This window comes from Taudactylus pleione, unplaced genomic scaffold (assembly GCF_031769625.1).
Source record: "Taudactylus pleione unplaced genomic scaffold, aTauple2 ptg000046l, whole genome shotgun sequence".
NCBI classification, from domain to species: domain Eukaryota; kingdom Metazoa; phylum Chordata; class Amphibia; order Anura; family Myobatrachidae; genus Taudactylus; species Taudactylus pleione.
This window is the reverse complement of record NW_028284448.1, coordinates 11286531-11309429: the sequence shown is the minus strand read 5'-3', so window position 1 is coordinate 11309429 and position 22899 is coordinate 11286531. Positions and strand designations below refer to the sequence as shown.

General features: G+C 41.5%; 1 protein-coding gene and 1 pseudogene across 1 annotated transcript in view; both read left to right on the top strand.

The window, feature by feature from the left end:
- Positions 1 to 22899, top strand: part of SLC22A16 (solute carrier family 22 member 16) — a 73478-nt gene that overhangs the window by 3023 nt on the left and 47556 nt on the right. The window lies entirely within an intron of this gene.
- Positions 10513 to 10630, top strand: LOC148537686 (5S ribosomal RNA; annotated as a pseudogene).

The following is a 22899-nucleotide window of genomic DNA, read 5'->3' as shown; positions in this document are numbered from 1 at the left end:
AAGATGTGTTGCATATCATATTAATCAGCACAGTCTGCAGGTGCATCCTAGTCGCATCACATTGTGACTTGACGCATCTTATGCAAAAAACATGCCCAGCGCTAGCAGAGTCTCTCGGGACTTGGCACAACTGCAGCAAAGATGTGTAAGGACACATCTGTATATTACACAGTCAGGTGCATAAATATTGGGACATTGACAGAATTTTCATATTTTGGCCTCTGTTCACAACCACAATGGCTTTGAAATGAAACAAACAAGATGTGCTTTAACTGCAGACTTTCAGATTTAATTTGAGGGTAATTACATCCAAATCAGGTGAACGGTGTAGGAATTACAACGGTTTCTATATGTGCCTCCAACTTTTTAAGGGGCCAAAAGTAGTGGAACTATCAACTCAAAAGCTATTTCATGGACAGGTGCAGGCTATACCCTCGTTATTTCATTATCAATTAAGCAGGTAAAAGGTCTGAAGTTGACTCTAGGTGTGACATTTGCATTTGGAATCAGTTGCTGTCGACTCTCAATATGAGATCCAAAGAGCTGTCACTATCAGTGAAGCAATCCATCATTAGGCTGAAAAATCAAAACAAACCCATCAGAGAGATAGCAAAAACATTAGGTGTGGCCAAACCAACTGTTTGGAACATTCTTAAAAAGAAATAACGCACCGGAGAGCTCAGCAACACCAAAAGACCCGGAAGACCACGGAAAACAACGGTGGTGGATGACAGAAGAATTATTTCCCTGGTGAAGATAAACCCCTTCACAACAGTTGGCCAAATCAAGAACACTCTCCAGGAGGTAGGTGTATATGTGTTTGTTTGTTTCATTTCAAAGCCATTGTGGTGGTGAATAGAGGCCAAAATATGAAAATTCTGTCAATGTCCCAATATTTATGCACCTGACTGTATTTACCTATATTTCACTTTGTGAAATGGAAACGATAAACACATCGTATACAATTATCTGGGCAACCCGCCTAATATCGGAGGATTACCCACATATTTGTATGGTGTGTGCGTGACTGATCCGAAAATATCAACCAGTTGGGCATGCTGAATCGTCCAATGTGATATTTTGAAGTTACAAGTCATCCACATCGGGCAGTGTATGCGGTGCAGTGGCAGACCGACGGACATTTCCCCTGTTGCTTTACAGGGGAGGAATGGGAAAATGTCTTCTCCCCATGGGCGGAAGCCAGATATCATGACCAATACTCTTGGAAATATCATATCTGAGGGTCAGGCTACCAGATAAAATGTTTGTCGGTCAACGTCTGACACACATTTTATCTGACAGTGTAACATTAGGAAGATGTTTTGCACATACAAGGGAAATGGTCAGTTAAATATTTAGCTACCGTTATTTGTACAGTGCACACACATTATGCAGCACTTTACAGAGAACATTTCAGTCATTCACATCAGTCCCTGTCCCAGTGGAGATTACAATATATATTCCCTAACGTATTGAACACACACACACGTTAATTTTTTTGTCAGAACTCTGTTAACCGACCAAAATGTTATTAGATTGTGGGAGGAAACCCAGGCAAACACAGTGAGACCATATAAACTTTGCAAGTACTTTGTCTTGGTCAGTAATTGAACTCATGACCTCAGACCTGTCAGGCAGTATTGCTAACCACTACACCAACATGCTGCTTAAAGTGTTGTCAGAAATGTATATAAATGAGTTTGCTGTATGTGTCGTCCAATTGGGGAAGAAACTGGCATTTGGGGTATTGGATGCAGATAAACAACATATGGTTGATGTGTACCACCTAGAGTAATTTAAGGTACGCACCATAATTGTTGGCTTTTGGATATACCTCCATGAATTATATGTACCCAAGTTTACGGGAGGTGGAAAAACCTGAAGTGACGTACAGTATTGTGCAGAAGCGTCATATCAGATACCAATCTCCTACCACTTTTGAACTTCTCGCTTTTAAAATTTTTCTGCTAAAATACACCTTGGTTTAACATCATTTACATCTTAAATTTATCATGAGAGTAAGAATGTCTGTGTCACCACTTTTTTTTTTTTTTTTTTTCTGTTCGTAGGGCTTGTTTTTTTACACTGGGCATATTGGCGCCGATTCAATTCAGCGCGCTGTTAATAGTGGCGGGAGGGAGCTCCTGGAGCTACTCAATTCAGCGCGCTGTTAGGGCAACTAAATGATTTTTTTTATGGCACCCTCCTGAGGGTGCAAGAAGAAATCAGACTAAGTTCCAGCCGCGAGGCTGTTTTCTGGCTTAGCGTGCACTTAAAGCCGACACTTTAGTGTGAGAATACCGGTTGTCAAGACTAAACACCCAGGTTAAGTTGCAAATTGGATGGCTCCGGAACCAACCTCTCGACGCAATTCAACTCCAGCTGAGTTGAATCTCCCCATTGTACCTAAGAAATGTGCTTCCCTGATGAAATGGAATTTACCAAATATTAGTATAGGATGAGCTGCATCACTAAACTGGTTAAATTCAGTTCCTTTATTTTTGAGTTGAAATGGTTGTGCAGCCTTAAGCAAGGAATCCCTTTTTGCAAGGGTCTGCAAAACTATATGTACTTGTGTGCTTAGTCTGCACTTAGCAAGCAATGTCCAGGCTCAGCCCAACTGCCCCAAAAGCTCTGTGCAAATATTTGCTAACCCAAAAAAGTCACAAGGTGGATTGTAAACCCTTTCTACAAAAAATAAGGCACGTGTTAGCAAATTGATTTTCACAAACCCACTAAAATTGAAATTTGCTCAGGTACTCAAGCGTTGCACATTGTAAATGATCTCCAATGAAAGCGTTTGGTTACTATAGTTAAGTGAAAATATTACATATTAATTCGAAGTTAGTAAATGAGCAATTACGTTTATCTTATCCAACACAAAAAAGTTTTATAAATTCCTATGGACAATAGAAGAATGCACTTCAAAGATCACTGTCAAAATACTCTAGTTATTACAATAGAGAGGAGAAGAATGCTGCTGCATCAGCGTCCATAGTAAAATCTGGGGGAAGGCTCAGAATTGCAGCACTAGCCTCTCGGGGGACCCTCTGCTTACAGAAGATTAGAGAGGGGACCTGTATGCTGGTCTAGTGCATGAGCACTGTCACCCGGTCCCATAGCGGATGAACTCCCTGTTGTGGTGTTAGGTGAGCCACTAACTGCTCTTAATGTAACTCCTGACATTGTAAAAAACAAACCACTCCCTTATCCACACAAACCAATCCTATATCACCGCAAATCCACAAGAACAATAGATCTAGTGTAAAGGTGCATACCCGCTATGCGACCCATGGAAGACAGTACGATTACGACATCATAATCGTACTGTTCCATATCCCCTGCAGTGCCTATAATGAACGATTAGTCGTTCAGTCTAGGCACCCCTCATCATCCCCGAACATGGTCAATCTGTCGTTATCGGCAGACTGACCGGTATGTTCGGGCGATGATTGATGCTGGAAACTACCAGATGGAGCACTCATCCCTAGTCGTTTCTGACATTTTAGTGCCCGATTCATGCACAATTCATGGACGACTGAATGATAACGACATCATTATCGTTCAGTCGTCCATTAATATTTGCTAGTGGATGTGCGCCTTTACACCTTCCTTATAATGGCCTTCGAGGGGATGCTGAAAGTTAAAATATAGATTTCTTCTTTCTTCATATAATGTGGAGAGTAACTCCAACTGAATATTTCGGTATTATAGGGAAACGTAAGCTACTTATTAGTAATTATTGACTCTGGGATATTGTTGGAGCCACTAGACATATTTATTATTAGAATGGTTTAGTTAGTGGCTAGAGTAGTGATTTCCAAATGTTCTTGAATCAAGGCACACTAGAGTATTAGCATTTTTTTTTTTCAAGGCACCTCTAGGCCAAATGTTTCTTATTGAGAAATTCAGCAAAATTATTAAACTTCGTAATTATGCTTACCCGTCATCCATAAGTTCCGTTGTGTGGTGGCGGACGGACAGGGTTGCGTTTCTGATTGTACACATTTTATGATTTGCAGCCATCAGCATTGCTTTTGCCTATTGCGTTGACAATAATTTGATTTGGTACGGGACCAGCAACCCATGGCAACCCTGCAAGAGCCCCACGGCACCCAGTGTGGGAACCTCTGGGCTAGAGCCATATCCGTATTGAAAGTGCAGGTAATAATAACCACATACTAATTGTCTAATAATAGACCTACTTACAATAGTATTTCTTCTCCACAGGGAGACCTTGGGGTGTAGGTGATGGGAACCAATCTGGGCACCACGCAGTTAAAGCTTTTCAGCTCCCAGGATGCATTGGGTCCACTCTCCCTATACCCCGCCCCCGAGCCAGTGGCACCTCAGTTTCGTTGGTGCCTGGCCAGAGTCTGGTGACCATTTTGCAGGGAGGCTTTTCATCAGCCCCTAAAGCTTTTTTTCTTTCTTATTCTTTTACAAAGAATAGAGCGTGCAGCAGCAGACTGTCCGAGAGACGTCTGGGCTGCCGCTCCGTCACCCCTCCGGTGCAGCGACTGCAGTACTGATCCGGGGGACAGCGCTAGCCAGGGCCCCCAGAGGGGACCCAGACTGCACCCAGGCATCAGGGGACAGGTAATAGCGTTCCCGCTAGGCTGTTTCAGCGGGGCGCGGTGCCCTGCCCTCCTTTTGGAGGGCAAAAAGCTCCCTGCCCTCACAGCCTGCGGGTGCCGTCTTCACCCGTGGGCCACCGTGTCCTGCGGGTGGAGAAATGTGCGGTGACCCAGTCGCTTGGGACCGCCCGGCGTGTCCGTAAGTGCCGGGCATGCCCCCAAGAGTGACGAAAAGGGGATGCGTCTTATAGCCACGTCCCCATTTTCGGACGCGCGCGCACAAAGGTGCCCTCTCTAGCTCTGGTGCCCTGCCTGCCGCCGGAGCTAGAGTGAACACTAGGTAAGGTGGGTCGCCACTCGCGGTAACCCACGTGTAATGGCAGTCGATACCTCCGGTCTCAGGGGACAGACCAGAGGTGCTGGGTGTGGACGCAGGCTCCGGCCATCAGGCTTCACTTGATCAACAGGGACAAATTGGTGCGGGAACCAGCGTCCCAGGGGTTAATAACTGGCCAGGGGAGACAGCTTCCGTGTTTAAGCGGCTCCTCCCCTCAGCACGGCTTTCCATTGCGGTCTGGCTTCTCTGAGCTGCTCTCCTCCTCTGGACACGCCCCCTCTGAGGTCTCTGGCGGCCATTTTCTAAGGTGCAGTCGCAGTTCTCCCAGGACAGCGTGTGGTCTGGTCCCCCTGCATACCTCTCCCCAGGGTCAGCGTATGTAGCGCTATTTCCTACCAGCCACTGCATCTGTGTAGTTAGGTATAGTGCCGCTTTGCAGCATCTTTCCTGCATGGTATGTGAATTGTCCCAGTGCTATCTGTCAGCTTATGGCTTTCTCTCATTCTGCCCTAATACAGGTGTTGTAAGGACAGCTCATACCTGACACACACTGTGGTGTTCTGCACTGTGCCATATTTTGGCAACGTGTTCCTGCAGCTTACCTAAGCATAAGACAGGACCAGGATATTGCTCCTTGTTAGTATTTATATATATATACTCGTGGTTGCTTTGTACACAGTGCACTATTGTGCATCATTTACCCTGCAGACATGTCTAATAAGGGTAATGAACACATTACTGTACTTATGTCGCAGTCTTGCAGATTATGTATTGCATTTTTCAGTGAGGAGTATGTGTTTCGGGATGGGTTATGTATGAGGTGTTATAACCCACCATGTGCCTCGAACCCCCCAAGAGGTGTTTCAACTCGTAGTGGGCAAATGGGGTCTCTCAGAGGTGGACCTCATGGCCTCCCGACACAATAACAATTTAGCAGTGTATGGGTCCAGAACAAGAGATGCCGAAGCAAGCCTGGTGGATGCTCTGTCAGTGAAATGGACCTTACGGCTGGCGTACCTATTTCCTCCGGTCTCCCTGCTTCCTCGAGTTCTTCGGAAGTTCAAGCAAGACGGAGGCACTGTCCTGCTGGTGCCTTCAGCTTGGCCCAGACGTCATTGGTACTCAGATCTTCTCCATTGACACTCCGTTTCTGCTGCCTCAATATCCAGACCTGTTGTCTCAGGGTCCTTGCCATTAACCAGACACGGATTGTCTGTCTTTGACGGCGTGGCTCTTGAGACATCCCTCCTAAGGTCCAAGGGATTCTCTAGCTCGGTCATCAACACGATGCTTAGAGTGCGTAAGCCTGCCATCGCCAGGATCTACCATAGAGAGTGGCATACATATTTCCAGTGGTGTTGTACAAGAGATTATGACCCTCGGGTGTTTCGGATTTCCAGAATATTGGCATTCCTTCAAGCTGGATTGGACCTCTGCCTACTCCTGGCCTCATTGAAAGTGCATGTCTCTGCACTGTCGGTGTGGATCCAACGTAGAATTGCTCCACTTCCGGATATCCACACCTTCCTCCAGGGTGTCCTCCGGATTAAACCTTTCTGTGTCCCCTCAGTGGCTCCTTGGGATTTGGCAGTAGCTCTTCGAGCCCTCCAGGGTCCTCCATTTGAACCACTAGGTTCAGTTGAACTTAAGTGGTTAACAGCTAAGACTTTTTCTTCTGGCTATTGCATCTACCAGAAGGGTGTCAGAATTGGGAGCGCTCTCCTGTCGTCCTCCTTTTCTGACATTTCACTAGGACAGGGCAGTGCTTCGTACTCTCCCTAGACCCACATGCTAGATGTGTACGCTCGCACCCAATGTATGCAAATTTGGGAAGGCAGGCGATCGCAAGGCATTAGCACGCCCACTATGTCTTGGCGTGCGATTGCTTTGTGTATGCAGACACCCACCAACCAGTCTTATAATGTCCACTTGCGCACGTTGTCTCCAGGAAGTGTATGCAATCATCAAATGCGATCGCAGCGCTTGTGGCTGAACATACTGCAAGCACTGTGAGCACTTCAGTGTAATATCCAACCAGGTGACGTGTACTATGAAGCTGCCTATAAATTATGCACGCCTCTGAAACGGTGTTGAGTTGCTCAGGCACGCCTACGTTCGCATCGCCTCGCCTCTTCCCCGTTTCTAGCAGCCAGCCCCTGTCACCACCCAGAAACTGCTTCTCCTGTTACTCACTCTGCTGGGCAGTCTATGCCCAGCGAGCGGACGCTTCCCAATCTCTCACACTGGTTCACGCACTGTGATGTGTACACATGCACACAATGCGAAAATCGGCCAGCTACGAACAAACGCATCCTAGCGAGCGGGTCTGAATCAGGTCCTGAGTTCCTTCCTAAGGTTGTTTCTAGTTTCTATGTTAATCAGAAAATTATAGTACCGGCCTTTTTATCGGCAGACCTCTCGGCAGGTGAGGCCTCATTGGATGTGGTCCGTGTCCTCAGGATTTATGTGGACCGTACCAGTTCTCTTCAGAAATCAGACTCCTTGTGTGTGCTCTATGGATTTCACAAGAAGGGATGGCCAGTCAATAAACAAACATTGGCTAGATTGCTTCCTATGACTATCTCAGAAGCTTACACGCAGGCAGGCTTGCCTGTTCCGACTCCTGTTAAGGCTTATTCTATTCTGTCTGTGGGTCCCTCGTGGGCAGTTTGCCATGGCGCCTCGGCTGTCCAGCTTTGTAAGGCGGTCACGTGGTCTTCTGTCCAGACCTTTCTAAAGTTCTATGCATTTGATACCTTCGCGCCTCAGGATGCTTCCTTTGGGCGCCGGATTCTCCTCTCAGCACAGGAGCCTAAAAAGTTTAAAGGACTGCTTTGGGACAGCCGAAGGTCTTTCTGTGGAGCCTATGGACCCTGAAGAAGAAAATGAGTTATGACCTTTGTTTTCTCTTTCTTCGAAGTCCACAGGGCACCCGCCTTCTCTGGCTTCATATGGGCTATTTTGCTGGCCGCCGGCTTTCCATCTCCTTCTGTGTGAGAATGTGATTCTTGAGTGTACCAGTCTTCCTTCTCTCTTATCCTCCTCCGGTCTTTGGCTTATTACCAACTGAGGTGCCTCTGGCTCGTGGGGCGGGGTATTGGGAGAGTGGACCCAATGCATCCTGGGAGCTGAAAAGCTTAACTGCGTGGTGCCCGGATTAGTTCCCATCACCTACACCCCAAGGTCTCCCTGTAGACCCTATGGATTTCGAAGAAAGAGTTAACAAAGGTAAGTTCTTAACATAACTCTCATTGTTAATCATAGGATACAATGTAAAATACTACTTAAATCCTTACCACTCTACATACTTCCTTTAATTTTCTAGCTCCTTGATGAGCTGGACATATACAAAACATCTCAGTATTCATAGACTTGAGAGGAGTCCCATACCCAATAACAATTTATACTTCAACTGAACCACAAAAGATAAATTAATGCTAGCAACACAAAGCCGTTTAGTTAACATTGTAACGGTAACCATATAAAACATAGTTGCCTACTCTCTCGGACGTTGCAGGAGACTCCCAAATTTTTGGGCACCTTGCTCGAAGAGTAGACTGCCCTGCTGTCCTGCCCACTTCATTGCTAAGTGGGCACTATGAGAAAGATAATGCGGTGAAAGAGGGAGGGGACAAGGCCAATGTGATGTGTTTCTATGAAAATCACATCATATTGACACTGTCCTTTCTTGATCGACTAGTGGCATTCCCTATGAGGGGGCTGGGCTTAGTGACTCGTAGCGTCTGGTCCCTTTTCCACCTCCAGTCATCTCTCCTCTGGCTTATTCCTGGCCAAAACTAGGCAAGTATGATTATAACCTCAATTTCCCCATGACGTGATTCATGCTGAATCGCGTTATCGTAGCCTCGTCCCCATTATACAATGCCTGCTTTCTCTACACTGTATAGCGGGGGATGGGGCCACAATGACGCAAATGTACACCATGCCCCCTGCACCGCCCACTTTCCCGTCCGCCTTTGTGCTGATCTGGTTGCCCCCGCCCAGAGGAGGGAACAGCGAAGTAGGTAAGTATGACTAAGCTGTTCCTAGGCAACCAGGACTTGCTCATACCAGTGTCTGCACAGGTGCAGAACTGATTTCAGAGGAGGAGGGTACAATTGCATCGGATGTGAAGGTCCTATGTGACTGCTAGTTAAGTGGTTAAAAAACAGTTTGTGCTAGCTAGGCATGCCGGATAGGCCGCTGACCTGCCAGGACCTTGACCTGTATCTTCCCTGTCCTTCCCCTTATAGAAGCCTTGCGTCCTGCTCCCTTGAACTCATGTGGAGCAGATCATGGAAGTAGGTAAGTATGATTCGAACTGACTTGTCTCATACTCTTTTTGTTTCTCTCCTTCCATATTATCTCCTGGAAAAATACCTTTATTGAGTTTTCTGGCGTTTGCACACTTCGTTTACCTGTAAATAGTTGACCAGCTACAGTCAGGTGCATAAATATTGGGACATTGACATAATTTTAATATTTTGGCCTCTATTCACCACCACAATGGCTTTGAAATTAAACAAACAAGATGTGCTTTAACTGCAGACTTTCAGATTTAATTTGAGGGTAATTACATCCAAATCAGGTGACCGGTGTAGGAATTACAATGGTTTCTATATGTGCATTCCACTTTTTAAGGGGCCAAAAGTAATGGGACAAACTAAACAATCCTAAATCTAACTTTCACTTTTTAATACTTTGTTGCAAATCCTTTGCAGGCAATTACAACCTGAAGTCTGGAACGCATAGACATCACCAGACGCTGGGTTTCATCCCTGGTGATGCTGTGACAGGCCTCTACTGCAAATGTCTTCAGTTCCTGCTTTTTCTTGGGGCATTTTCCCTTCTGTTTTGTCTTCATCAAGTGAAATGCATGCTCAATCAGATTCAGATGTGGATGTAATTACCCTCAAATTAAATCTGAAAGTCTGCAGTTAAAGCACATCTTGTTTGTTTCATTTCAAAGCCATTGTGGTGGTGAATAGAGGCCAAAATATGAAAATTCTGTCAATGTCCCAATATTTATGCACCTGACTGTATATGTAGGACTAGTTGCATCTATAGTCCATTTGTTGATAAATGATCATTTCCAAAAAAAGAATGCACAGGCAAATTTCATTTGTTCACATGTCTAATTAATATGTCAAAAGAGATCGCCATATTCAATACACAGGTAATGTTGTGATTTTCACAGAGGCAGCGTGTGCTTAATCTTTGTTCTTTGATGGTCTGAGAAGACACCTGTTGTGTTAGTTTTGCTTGTTATACCAATTACAATTGTCAGGTGTTGACATATACTTTTATCAAGCTGGTATATAGAATACTGTTCCCAGCTTGATTGACTATGATATTACAGTTTATTACACGCTATTCTGTACGACTAACTTAATATGTCCTCCATGTAGCTTCAACATTACCTGTGTATTGAATTTGGCGATATCTTTTGACATATTAATTAGACATGTGTAACAAATAAAGTTTGCATGTGCATTCTTTTTTTTGGAAATTGTCATTTATCAACAAATGGACTATAGATGCAACTAGTCCTACATATATATTGCTTTGACCTGGCAATTGTGCAATTTTCCCTATTATATTTACAGCCATACATTACTTGATTGCCCAATCTCGTCTGATCTTGGAAGCTAAACTGTATTTGGCCTGGTCAGTACCTGGAAGGGTGACCTCCAGGGAATACCAGGTGCTGTAGTTCAAAATATACATTTTGGGATTTTTTTTGCACACGACCAAGCAATATAAATATGTTAGTTTCTTTTATATATTATCAAATATACCCAGTTTCTGAGTGTGTAATGTATTAACAATTTGCCTTCAGATTTCATTATGTTTTATGAAGTCTGTTTTTTATGATGGGTCTATACCATCTGATTCTTTGAATAAACTATATGGTACTTTATTGTATTGCTGCTAATAAAAGTTATGTTTTAATTTAACCATAATTAGTATTTAAGAGTTCCCCAGACAATAGCCCTACTTTCTTCTCTTTTGCTGTTCAATTCCTATATATGTATGCAGCAAAACAGTACTTATGTGCTAATTGCATGTCATTATAGTATAAAAAGGATATACATATTTTCATATTGCAAAAACTAACACGCATAAATTATGCATGCTGTGCTATTGGGCTACTCTACTAGAATGTTTGGGGCACTCAAAATCTCAGGGAGCGTAAACAAATTTACAATCTAGGCAGAGGTATTAAACCACATACTGTATATGTGTGGATAAAAAATGTCCATCAGGATAATAAAGCATGAAATATATACTCCTCCACTATTTCTCAAGGTTGTCTCATGACAGTCATATATGGTCCATAGGTATAATTACCGGATTTAGGCCCTGATTCAGTAAAGATCGCTATTGTGATCACGCACATATTCTCACTGCGAAAATATGGTAATGATTGCAATCACAATGCCATATGCAGCCTAGCATAAGGACGCCCACTTTACCTTACACACATCCGTAATACTTAGCAAGTCTGCGAAACCATCGGTAACGTTGAGTTCCATTGCAGCCTCTCGCACACTTGCACAAGTTCTGACCTTACTCAGAAATTGCTAACCTCATTGCACGCAGTGAAAGCCCAAGCTGCATATGATGGATGAATAATTTAAGTACACCCATGCAATGGTATTCAAACGCACTGGCATGCCAGCATTTTGCCGGTCACCACCCCCAAACTGTGCTTCCTGTCAATCACTCTGCGATGGGTATGCGTTGTCACTGTAATCGCAGTCCCGATCGCAGTGGAGTCTTCGTGCATGCGCAGAATGCAACAATCGGCCGATTGCGATCGGTAATGAATCAGGCTCTTAGTCCAGGGCTCGACAAATCCTGGTCGCCAGGTCACCACGGTGACTAAGATTTTAGTCATGGCTACAAAGTTTTCCAAGGGTCCCCTCCCGCTGCAGGGAGGCTCCATTTCCCAGGCGCCCGCTGAAATTTTACCAGAGGGCGCCAGACTTCCCGCAGACGGAGCTCACTCCTGAGCTCTGACGTCTGGCTCCCCCACGGGCACTATGGGAGAGACGTCATGATGTTAGGAGGAGCAGCGGACGCAGGATCGGGGCTTAAGTATTCTGTGGGGGGTTTTTTTGTGTGTTCGCGCGGCACTATTACAAGGAGCTTACTACTGAGGGCACTATTACAGGACGCTTACTACTGGGGGAAACTTACAAGGGGCTTACTACTGGGGGCAATTTTACAGGGGGGCTTACTACTGGGGGCACATTTACAAGGGGCTTACTACTGGGGGCAATATTACAGGAGCACTACTACTGGGGGTAATTTTACAGGAGCTTTACTACTGGGGGCACTATTACAGGGGCCTTACTACTGGGGGCACTTTTACAGGGGGCATTACTAATGGGGTAAATTTTACAGGGGCACTACTACTGGGGGCACTAATACAGGAAGCATTACTTTTGGGGGTACTATTACAGGGGCTGGTATGGGCATGTTGCAGAATCTGATGACAATTAAAGAGGCGTGTGGTGATTTGATGGCATGTGGGGAGGTTGAGGGGCACTGAAAGGGCATGTGTGGTGGTCTATACAAGCTTTCATATATTTTGGTAATGGACGATGGTCTGGCCCCTAAACTTTTGAGATGGCTCCTAGATTTTACAAAAATTTGTCAAGCCCTGCCTTAGTCAGTCCAGAAATAAGGGATATATGTCACATATCACTCAAAACAGCTGAGCTGGACTTGGATTGTTCCGGTCTTTTGTAGAAATTAATTGCAATATCCAAAGATGACAAATAGAGATGGCCTGCCTTTGAAAACTCTGTCTGTAGACAGGGAAATGCGTCTGCCTACTTATCTCTACTCAGCAGCGCTGATCACCACTGGAATACCCTCCCATCTATTTGTCATCTTTTGGATATTGCAATTAATTTCTACAAAAGACCAAGTTCAGCGTAGCTGTTTTGAGCGAATATTGGGATATCATCTGTCATTCTATATGCCCACCCCTATGCTAAGGGACTGCAGAATATTACATACCCGCATTTGTCAAATTTCATCCCTCATTTCTGGACTGACTAAAAACGGTAATTTATACCTATGGACCCTATATGACTTTCTTAAGACATGCCTGAGAAATAGTGGAAGAGTATATAATTCATGCTTTATTATCCTGGTGGACATTTTTTATCCACACATATATGTGGTTTAATACCTCTGCCTATATTGCAAATTTGCATTGATTTTTTTTAAGTAATAATTTTATGTATATGCTATATTTACATGTGTGTGCTTATTATGATGTTTCTATGCACCTTTAATAACACTTTTTGAATATTCACATGTTTCCTTTATTAGTTTGTTATAGATCCGCAAGTCACCTTTCATTAGTATTTATTTATTAACAGTTTCTTATATAGTGTAGCAAATTTCGTTGCGCTTTACAATTTGAATAAACATTAACATTATACTGGGTTGTAAAAGGCATACATACATAGAAGACATAAGGGCAAGAGGGCCCTGCTCGCAAGCTTACTTTGCGCCGTTTACATGATTTACTTATTTCATGCCTATTGATGTTATTTAATAGCACATTTTAAAATAACTTTCTAATTCCATTCCATGTCTTCCATAAACACGTTTGAATCTACTTGTGAATACTACAAAGCGCTATTTCATATTGAGACAACAAACTTTAGCAAGGATACTCCAAAATGCTTGTGGTAAGAAGAATTTGCCAACTATCGTCTGTGTTTTCTGTTTGCTACACACTCGGACACAGAGGCCTGAAGTCTAAGAACTGAACAATCTCATTAACATGTCAGATTTAGAAATTAGATATGGTATTTCCTATTTTACTATAATTATTTTGTACACAGCACAGTATTTTTTCAGTAAATAAAACTTAAGTTACTGAATAAACTAATATGTAACACTACTTTTTATTTCAGCTAAAATGTTGCTTCAGCTCAGTGTTCCAATGGTTATGGATGCAATCCCAGTTAAGCAACATAAAATAATTACTAAGAATACTGCATAACTTTGAATAAGACAGTGTGCTTTTTCCCATAGTAGTACTGTAGGTGACTAAGACTAAATCCCAATCCTAGTGATGTTAATAATTAATTTAATTTAGAACAGTTAAGGGGTTTAAACTGTAATATGGCATCTAACAGTAACATAATTAATTAATCATCAGCATATGGAGGATAACCTAATGCAAGGGGTTTAATGAGAAGATCATTATGTGATGTGAATGACTACAAGACAAGAGAGGTTTATAAAATAAGTAAGAAATCAAGATATTAAATAAAACAAAATAGAGCAGTTTAACAAAAATGAGTGGTACTGTTTTTTTCTTTTTTTTTTTTTAAATCTTTTTTGCTTGTAAGTAGTCGATATCCATGTGCTGAGAGTATTATCAGTGTTGAGGTTAGGAACCTGGGCTGACCATAATTAGCACACAGGAGGACCTTTATGAAAAGCAAACCAGCTCCTCCATAGTGCAAATACAGCTTTGAACTCTCTCTGGTCCTCAATTTAAACGGATGCATCTAGAAGTTTTGTAATAGCGTAATTTGGCAGAACATGATGGCTGCATTTGCTAATGAGCAGCAGTTTGCACAGGTAGCCTGTAGGAATTGTGGTATTGTGAAGTCTGTCCCAGTGAAGTGTGGAGTGTGGGCACTGGTGTGCCCTATGTTGTTGAGTAGTACAGAAATTAATCATATTTTGCAAAGCAAGATCATTATGAGCGATAAAGGGGCAATTTCTTGCTGTATGCAGTCAGTATGTTGATACCAGAATGTTGACAGTTGTGATGTCGACATGGACAAAATGTCGACATATGACAATTTTGGCATAATTAGAGTTAGGTATACCTCAGTAATAGCTTGCCGACATGATGAACATGTTATCCCTTGACATAATCACCATGTTGACATTCTCTTGCCAACATTATGAATGTTGACATGGTCACCACGTCATAATACACTGAACCCCTTCTTGCTAGTGATGGCCATTGGCTTTGTGCAAATGTGCTTCAATTATGAAACTGCCGGAAGCTGTTGGAAATTGACTCTTGTCCTAGACTTAATGGAACCCTACTCTTCAATGTTGCATTTTTGTAGTGAAGCTTATGTTCAGTTATCTATAATAAAAAAGTTCCCATGCACAGTGCGCTGTATGAATTAAAAATAAAAGCAAGCAGCGCACTACCCCTATTATGATCTCAACAGCCCCCCAGTGCTAGGTTCCTTTCATGTTTTCCACTGTTATAAGGAAAGTGAGCCCAGGGTCTCCCTTGCACAATTAAAACCAGCCTAAGTCTGATCAGCAAACACTAGTGCCTCTATGGGGGATAGTTAAAAAACCACCATGCCATCCCCTGCTGATGCTACAGATGCCACCGTGAACAGTAACGATGCTCTTGGCTGTAGATAAGGTAATTAACAAGAACAACACCCAATATTGCCAACTCAGTATTATTTCACATTAGTCTATGATAGTGTGGGTCCCTGTCCCCCCGTTTGACTACACTATATAAAAAAATAGTCATTTTTGGGCGTGATATTGCATACTTACCTACTTTGAGATAAATCTGCAGAAGTGGCTGGCTACCGCCATTGTCGTCAGTGTATTTGCATCTACAAGTGATAAGACTACTGACAAGTTAAGCTAAACTTCTATATGGGTATGTCTCCGTACCAATTACACAATCTCGCCCATACTGTACACTGACTGTGTTTTCATGTACCTTCTCTCTCTGTTTTGTCCCTCTATGTGTAAGGAAGCAAAAGTGTTAAATCAGCAACAGTATGGTGTAGTTTGTTTTGTGTGTATAGTCAGAAATAATGTGCATTTATGCTAAGCCAATGGGCAGTTTGTTAAGGTGCCATACACATGCATGCATACCCCAATTAATCTACCAATATGGAGTACCTAGGGGAAACTCTTACATGAGGGGCACATACAAATCCCACACAGATAGAGCTTTGGTGGTAATCAAACTCAAGTACTGTGAGGCAGCAAGCCAAACATTGTGCCAATGTGGTGCAGTTTTCATGATCCCATAAATCTCAAACTGATTAATTCCCATGATCATTTACCACAATTGCGGTGTCTAATAGTTGGAGCTAGATATGAAAGGCATCCAGTCAATAATTAAATCCTGTTAAACAATTTCCCATCACTACTTCTATTGGCAGAGAGTTTCATAGTCTGATAGTTTTGTCATTATCCCCTGTCACTTAATCAGTTGTGTTTTGTAAAAATAATAATTTTAAATGTTTAAGGTTTTTACTCTTTTAAAAAAAACAAAAACTTTTTATTCTATTATTTTTGATTAAAATAAAAAAATTCACAAGTATAAATAGCTAGACAAGTCACATGGCAAATTTTGCTGCAATATAGCGTTTAAATATTCAGCCTTATTACCAATAAATGGTACCTGTATTGATAAATAGGCTCCAATAGCAGTGGTGTATCTATAGTGGGTGCAGGGTGTGCTGGACACACATGCCCAGGGTCAAGCAGAGCCTTGCAACTAACACCCTGCACCCAGAGTAGACTCCATTATATGCTGTGCAGCATATCCCCCACACCTGTAGCTGCCACCAGCAGTGCAGTCTTGAGTGATCTCTTGGGAAAGATTGCATGACTGCAGGAGGCACTGTGCTCTGAATTATTTTCAGGGTGTTTGTGTGCTCTACACACAGACCCCCATTTATTAGTATGTCTTTGTCTGCTTCTTGGGACAAATCTGCCTATACAGGTTGAGTCTCCCATATCCAAATATTCCGAAATACGGATTTTTTTTGGCATGACTGAGATAATTAAACATTTGATTTTTAATGGTTCAATGTACACAAATGTTGTCTAAGGCACAAATTATTAAAATTATTGTATAAAATTACCATCAGGCTGTGTGTATAAGGTGTATATGAAACATAAATGAATTTAATTTCTATACACAAACTTTGTTTGAACCACAAAATTATTGAGTATATTGTATAAAATTACCTCCAGGCTGTGTATAAGGTGTATATAACACATAAATGCATTCTGTGTGTATATTTGGGTCCTATTCCCAAGATATTTCATTATGATATGCAATTATTCCAAAATACGGAATAGTCCGTTATCCAAAATACCCCTGGTCCCAAGCATTTTGCATATGGGAGACTCAACCTGTATTTATAAAAACAGTCAAGAGAAAATGCTATTTTCTGAAAGTAAATAAAATTGTTCATTTAACTACCACCATGTATCCAAAGTAATAAAGGGTTGAGGTAGATTCTGTTTTACTTATGACAGTCTGTGCTGTCATAATGATATCTGCTTTTTATATGAATGGTTAATGTCCACCTTTGCCCTAGGTCCAAGCGGCTAGATCATGTTCTGCATTACTATGGCCTGCTTGTCTATTTAGTAGATGATTTACTGAATCCTCATCCTCTTAATTCCATGGGATCTTTAGTGCAAAACATATTTTATTAAATTTATCAAAGTAAAATAAGAACAACACATGTATTCAAAAGCAGAAACCGGTCCGTCATAAAGAGAAACCTCATAAAATGCAGATACACTGGAGAAGAGAGAAAAAAGCAGCTAATATAATTAACAGACTGTCAATAAATGTTAAAATAAAAACAAGGAAATCAATACAATGGGGAAAGTAGGGGGAGAGGAAGAGGGGAAGTAAAAGCAATATAGAGAGAGCAAAGTCACTCCAAATCAGATGTATATCAGTGACGCCCATAGACATAATAATAATAATCAACTACTAGGGGGTACTATCTTCCAAAGATCAGTCCAGACCCAGAAAATTTAGGGATGATTAGAGGAAAGGATGTTTTTGAAGGTCAGTCTTTGAAGTCCATCCAGCGAAACCAGGTATCTCTAAAGAACTCATAGCCTCCATCTGTGGAAGTCAATATATCATCCATTTCCATGTAGAAATCAATTTTGTTAAACCAATCAATTACTGTTGGAGGAGAGAAGGACCACCACTGTACTAGAATAACTGATTTAGCCGCAAAATTCAAATGGCACAGCAAGAATTTCTCATATTTTGAGATGGGTCTGTATGATAGATGAAACAACCAAAACACGGGGTCTGTAGAGACCGATTCCCCTAAAATTTTGTCAGAAAGGTTGAGCACCTCTGTCCAAAAGGGTTGGAGTATAGAGCAATGCCACCAGATGTGAAGTGGGTTACCCAGGGCACTGGAACAGCGCCAGCAAATATTAGTCACACTGATCCCTATGTCTGAAAAGATATCTGGGCATCGGGAGAGCAATTTAGAGTATATTGGGTCTTAGAATAAAAGAAATGGGGAGAGCGCTGGACAGAGGTATAATATTTAATGATCACTTACAAAAAACATAAAAATATAAGCAATTGCAATATAATATACAATAACAAAATTAATATAAATCCAGGACCCGTCAGATCAATTATTGCTGAAATGTTAATTAGGAGGCACCTCAGTCAGTCAAAGATAATGAATCGATAAATGCAGATAAAATCACATAGATAGCAGCTAATGTTAGTGAAAGCAGGATTAGCTGAAAAGCATCTCATGCACTTCCAAAAACCACATACAGCCAGAAGTATTAGTAGATTGCCATATACCTAACCGCAAAGTCCTGCATACATGATTAGACTCCAGCTGGTTAATAAGCAATAATGTCTCAAGAAGAAAAACCAGGCAACCTATGTAAATATTAAACAGCGGTAACCCTATACGGAGACCGTATATCACATGTGTTGTATAGAGCTGTCTGCCGACGTCCCGGTCAGAATCTGCAGGATAGTGTCTGTCCTGTGTCCCGCAGAATCTGGCAGCGTAGTAGTTCTCAACCACCTGGGAGGGAGAGCAGCGTTGTGCAGTAGGGTCCCAGCAGTGTAGAATCCCAGCAACTGAAGAGGTAAACCGCACCACCATGGATAAAGTCCCGGCGGCTGAGGAAGCACAACAGCGTCTCCGTATGTGTGCTCACGCTGGAGCAGTGCAACTAGGGCGGGCTGCAGCAAAAGGTACGTGACCAATCTGGTGCTCTTAGTCAGTGGTCCTCGAGGCAATAACTGACGCGTTTCTCAGCCAATCGGGGGGGCTGTTTCATCATTGAGTCTCCACAACACAAACACTGGTGGAGCAGGCATGGGCTAATCTGAATATTTTTTCCTATTTGTCCTCACCCAATTCCTCACCAATCTCTTGGCCCGAAATTGTAGTAAAATGAGGGAGGGATAGGCTAGTATCCACCGACAGGAGATTATAAATCAGAGAAATGGCATGTGGCGGAACTGGCACATAGCTGTTCAAAAGTAGTGGGAACCAAGCAGAGGGCACCAAAAGGACCAAGAGATTGAAGGAAGTGGCGAGTCAGTAGATAACGCCAATCCTCTCCTAACGGCAAGTTCCACTTTTCACACACCTCACTGAAGGGCACAAATCTGCCCTCATTCACCAGCTGACCAACTCGGAATGTATACCAAATGTATAATGATATGGGTAAAACCTTCATACATAGGGGTCTCAGGATGATGGTTTGATAATATTATTTTAATTGGTAGCTTATGCTTTACACAAAGTAACAAATATAAGGATTACACATTTAGAGTATTGTAAAGCAATACTCTAAATTTGTAATCCCTATATTTGTTATAGTATAAGCATAAGCTACCAATTAAATATAATATGTATGAAGGTTTCGCCCCTATTTATATCATTATACATTTGGTATTTATATTGTGCACATCACTATTTCTTAATATGAATAATAGGTGCCTCTTATGGAATACTTTGTCTAATTTGTTTGACCCATTTGTTTGGCTCATTTTTCATATATTGATCTAATTTCCTAACTTAATAGTAACATTGTTATTTGTTAGGCTTCCCCAAGATATCTTGGGATTCGCCGTGCCCACAGCCAATTCTGGTTGACTACACCATCTATTAGTGTTGTTACCATTTTTCCTTGGTATCTGTGTGTTTGCATATGCAATTATTGTATATAGAACATATGTTTAAAAATCCAACAATTATTGTATATTGCAACATTAGTTGTCTGTATTTTGTGTATCATACTATCTTGTATATTCCATCCTATGTATCACCCCTTTTAATGATTTGTACCCCTGATGAAGTCCTTGAGAAGGACGAAACGCGTAGAGTTGAGGTAGCGCTTATAACGTCTGTTTTAAGTTCAGCCTTGAAATTCAAAAATCAAAGGGATAATCACCAGGCTATCTCTATACCTTCATATTGGCATTGTCAATGACACCTCTTTTATACATTTGATGTAAGCAATTGCTTGTTATACTAATTTTTAACATTTTAATCAATAATAAAATTATTCTGATGTACTAATATTTGGCCATAGGCCACATTGTTAGGTGATTTCTTTGAGAGGGTATGTTCACAGGACCAAATGGACATCTCACACATTGAATAAGAACCCTGGTGGCCAAATCAGAAGAATTCTTCAATGCTAATATCTATTAGTTGAAAGTTTTCAGTGGTATCTCCATTATGAATTTTGTTTTGGTATTAAATTGTACAAAACATTCCATTTGTTAGCGCCCTGGTTGTATTGTGTTTGGCTATCTTTATGGTTGAGTCCTACTAACATGTATACTGGTGTATATACATAGAGTTTAAAAAAAAAACAACCTTTTTGTTATATCGACTGAACCCCACAATGGAGGGGCCGTATGCACCCACCTTTGCTATGGGGCCCCCAAAGAGCTAGTTACGCCCCTGATACCACAGGTAGTTACAAAGCCTTTAGTGGCCATTATTCACACAGCCAAACTGCCTTCGGGCGCATGCGCGAACGGAAGTGCCCTCTCTAGCTCCGGCGCCCTGCCTGCTGGATCCTATATTCAGCTATGGGAAAACATCGATGTTTTGCCTATATTCAGTATACTATATTGAGTGAAATTCAGTTTTCTGTTCAATTTGACATTCGATTTTGGCTTTAGTAAATCTCCAAAATCAAAATCGAATGGCAAACCGAACAGAATACAAAATAGATCTTTAGTAAATATACCCCCAGGATTGGAAGGCTCTAATGTCAATACCAGGAGGGAATTGTGCATTAAATAGAAACGACATAAAAGAGGAATTAAGTGATGATATTAAGGTGGATCCTATAGTAGGATTGGAGATATTAGGGAGGGTGGGGAGCCATGGAATAAAAGAGATGGGGACTGCTATGGCTTGGTTCTCAATTTGCACCCACTGTTTGGTTGTATCTACTTTAGACCATTCCAAAATTCTATTAAGAAGACAGGCCCAATAATAGTCTGAATATTAGGGAGATGTAACCCCCCCACTATCTGTTTGCCTAAACATCAGGTCTAGCCTCAAGCGGGCCTACCACCTCCCTGATTAGAGCCTGAATGTCTAGCAACCATCTAGTAGGGCAACTTAATAGGTAGTGTCTGCAATAGGTATAAAATATTGAGAAGAGAGTTCAGAGTTCATTTTAAGGATGGGATCTTTATTGAAGCATTTTGATAATTGCTATTGTCATATCTGACCTATTGCCTGGTATATTCTGTGATCTTCCAACATAAATGTAAAAATTGTGGCTCTATAAAAATGAGTGACAGAGTGGTATTGAGTGAACATTTGTCATTCAATCATTCCTTTCCCCATAGGAGCTTAGTCAAAATTTTCTGACCTTTTTTTTTTTTTTTTTTTTTTTTGAGTGTGGGAGGAAACTGAACTCATGACATCTGTTGTTTGAGGCAGTAATGCTATCCACTGTGTCACCATGATGACTATAGCTGCATACACACACAACGATTTAGTTAATGAACGATTTTAGTAAACTATTTTTTCCCTTAAAAAATTAACTAAAATCGTTTACTAAAGTTGTTCATTTACTAAATGTAATGAACGATTTTTATGAACTACAAACGATTTTTGCATATTAACTTAATGAAAATCGTTGAGTTGACAAGTCTGACTGAACTACAAACTACAAACGTGAACTTGCATGAACAATAATCGTTCATCGTTTGACTCAGAAAATGAACGATTTTTTCAAACTATTATCGTTAAACGATATCGTTTAGCGATAATCATTCAAAAAATCGTTGTGTGTGTGTATGCACCTTAAGGTATTAACATGTCCCACAATACAAGAAAAAAAAAATCCTTTTTCTCCACTGTTGTTTTTCTAATAAACCAAATCAATAATGAGTTTTTATAGTCAGTAGATTCTTGAAACTTGTTCAAGTAACTATTATTTCTTATTTGTGCACCCAAAGATTTATTAACTTGCTACACAAACAAAAGAAATAATCTATTAACAAAAGTGAGCACGAGCACTGTGATCAGCACTAAAAGTAAATAATAAAAACCAAATATCTCCAGATAGCCTAGTATGCTTCATTATTATGGAATATATTAAATGCAGGTGATTGTATGCAAGAGCTGTATAACATTATACTATGCAACTCGCCGGTGTAAAATGTGTTAACTAAAAAATCTTGTGAAAGGAAGAATTTTTTTTATTTTTTTTGTTAAAACACGCAAATAAAAACTAAATGTATGCATGAGCAACAAAGAGCACTTTGTCAACAATTCATCAGCATTGTGTATTTGTATCTGACTGCAAATACAGCTTTCACAAGTGTATATACGCTTCTGTGCTGGTCTGCATCAGTTCACCTTTGCAAGCACATAGCCTTACTGTTCTTGGCCTACATAAGGATACTTGTCCTGATTTCGACCGCATAGCCCTTATTTATGTCCTTATCGGGACTGTATACTCCAGATATGGAAAGAAAGTTGGGAGTTGTCTCACTTTCGCGGCAGCTCTGCATAACAGAGCAGTGGTGAATGGGGGCTGCAAATACCAGCCACGGGTGCTCGTGACATAAAATGGGTGGTTGGAGAAAAATAAGGGGTAGCCTAATGCTTTTCAACGCTAGGCATGCCTCCAAGGGTGTGTTAATATAGTTGTGTGATTTTG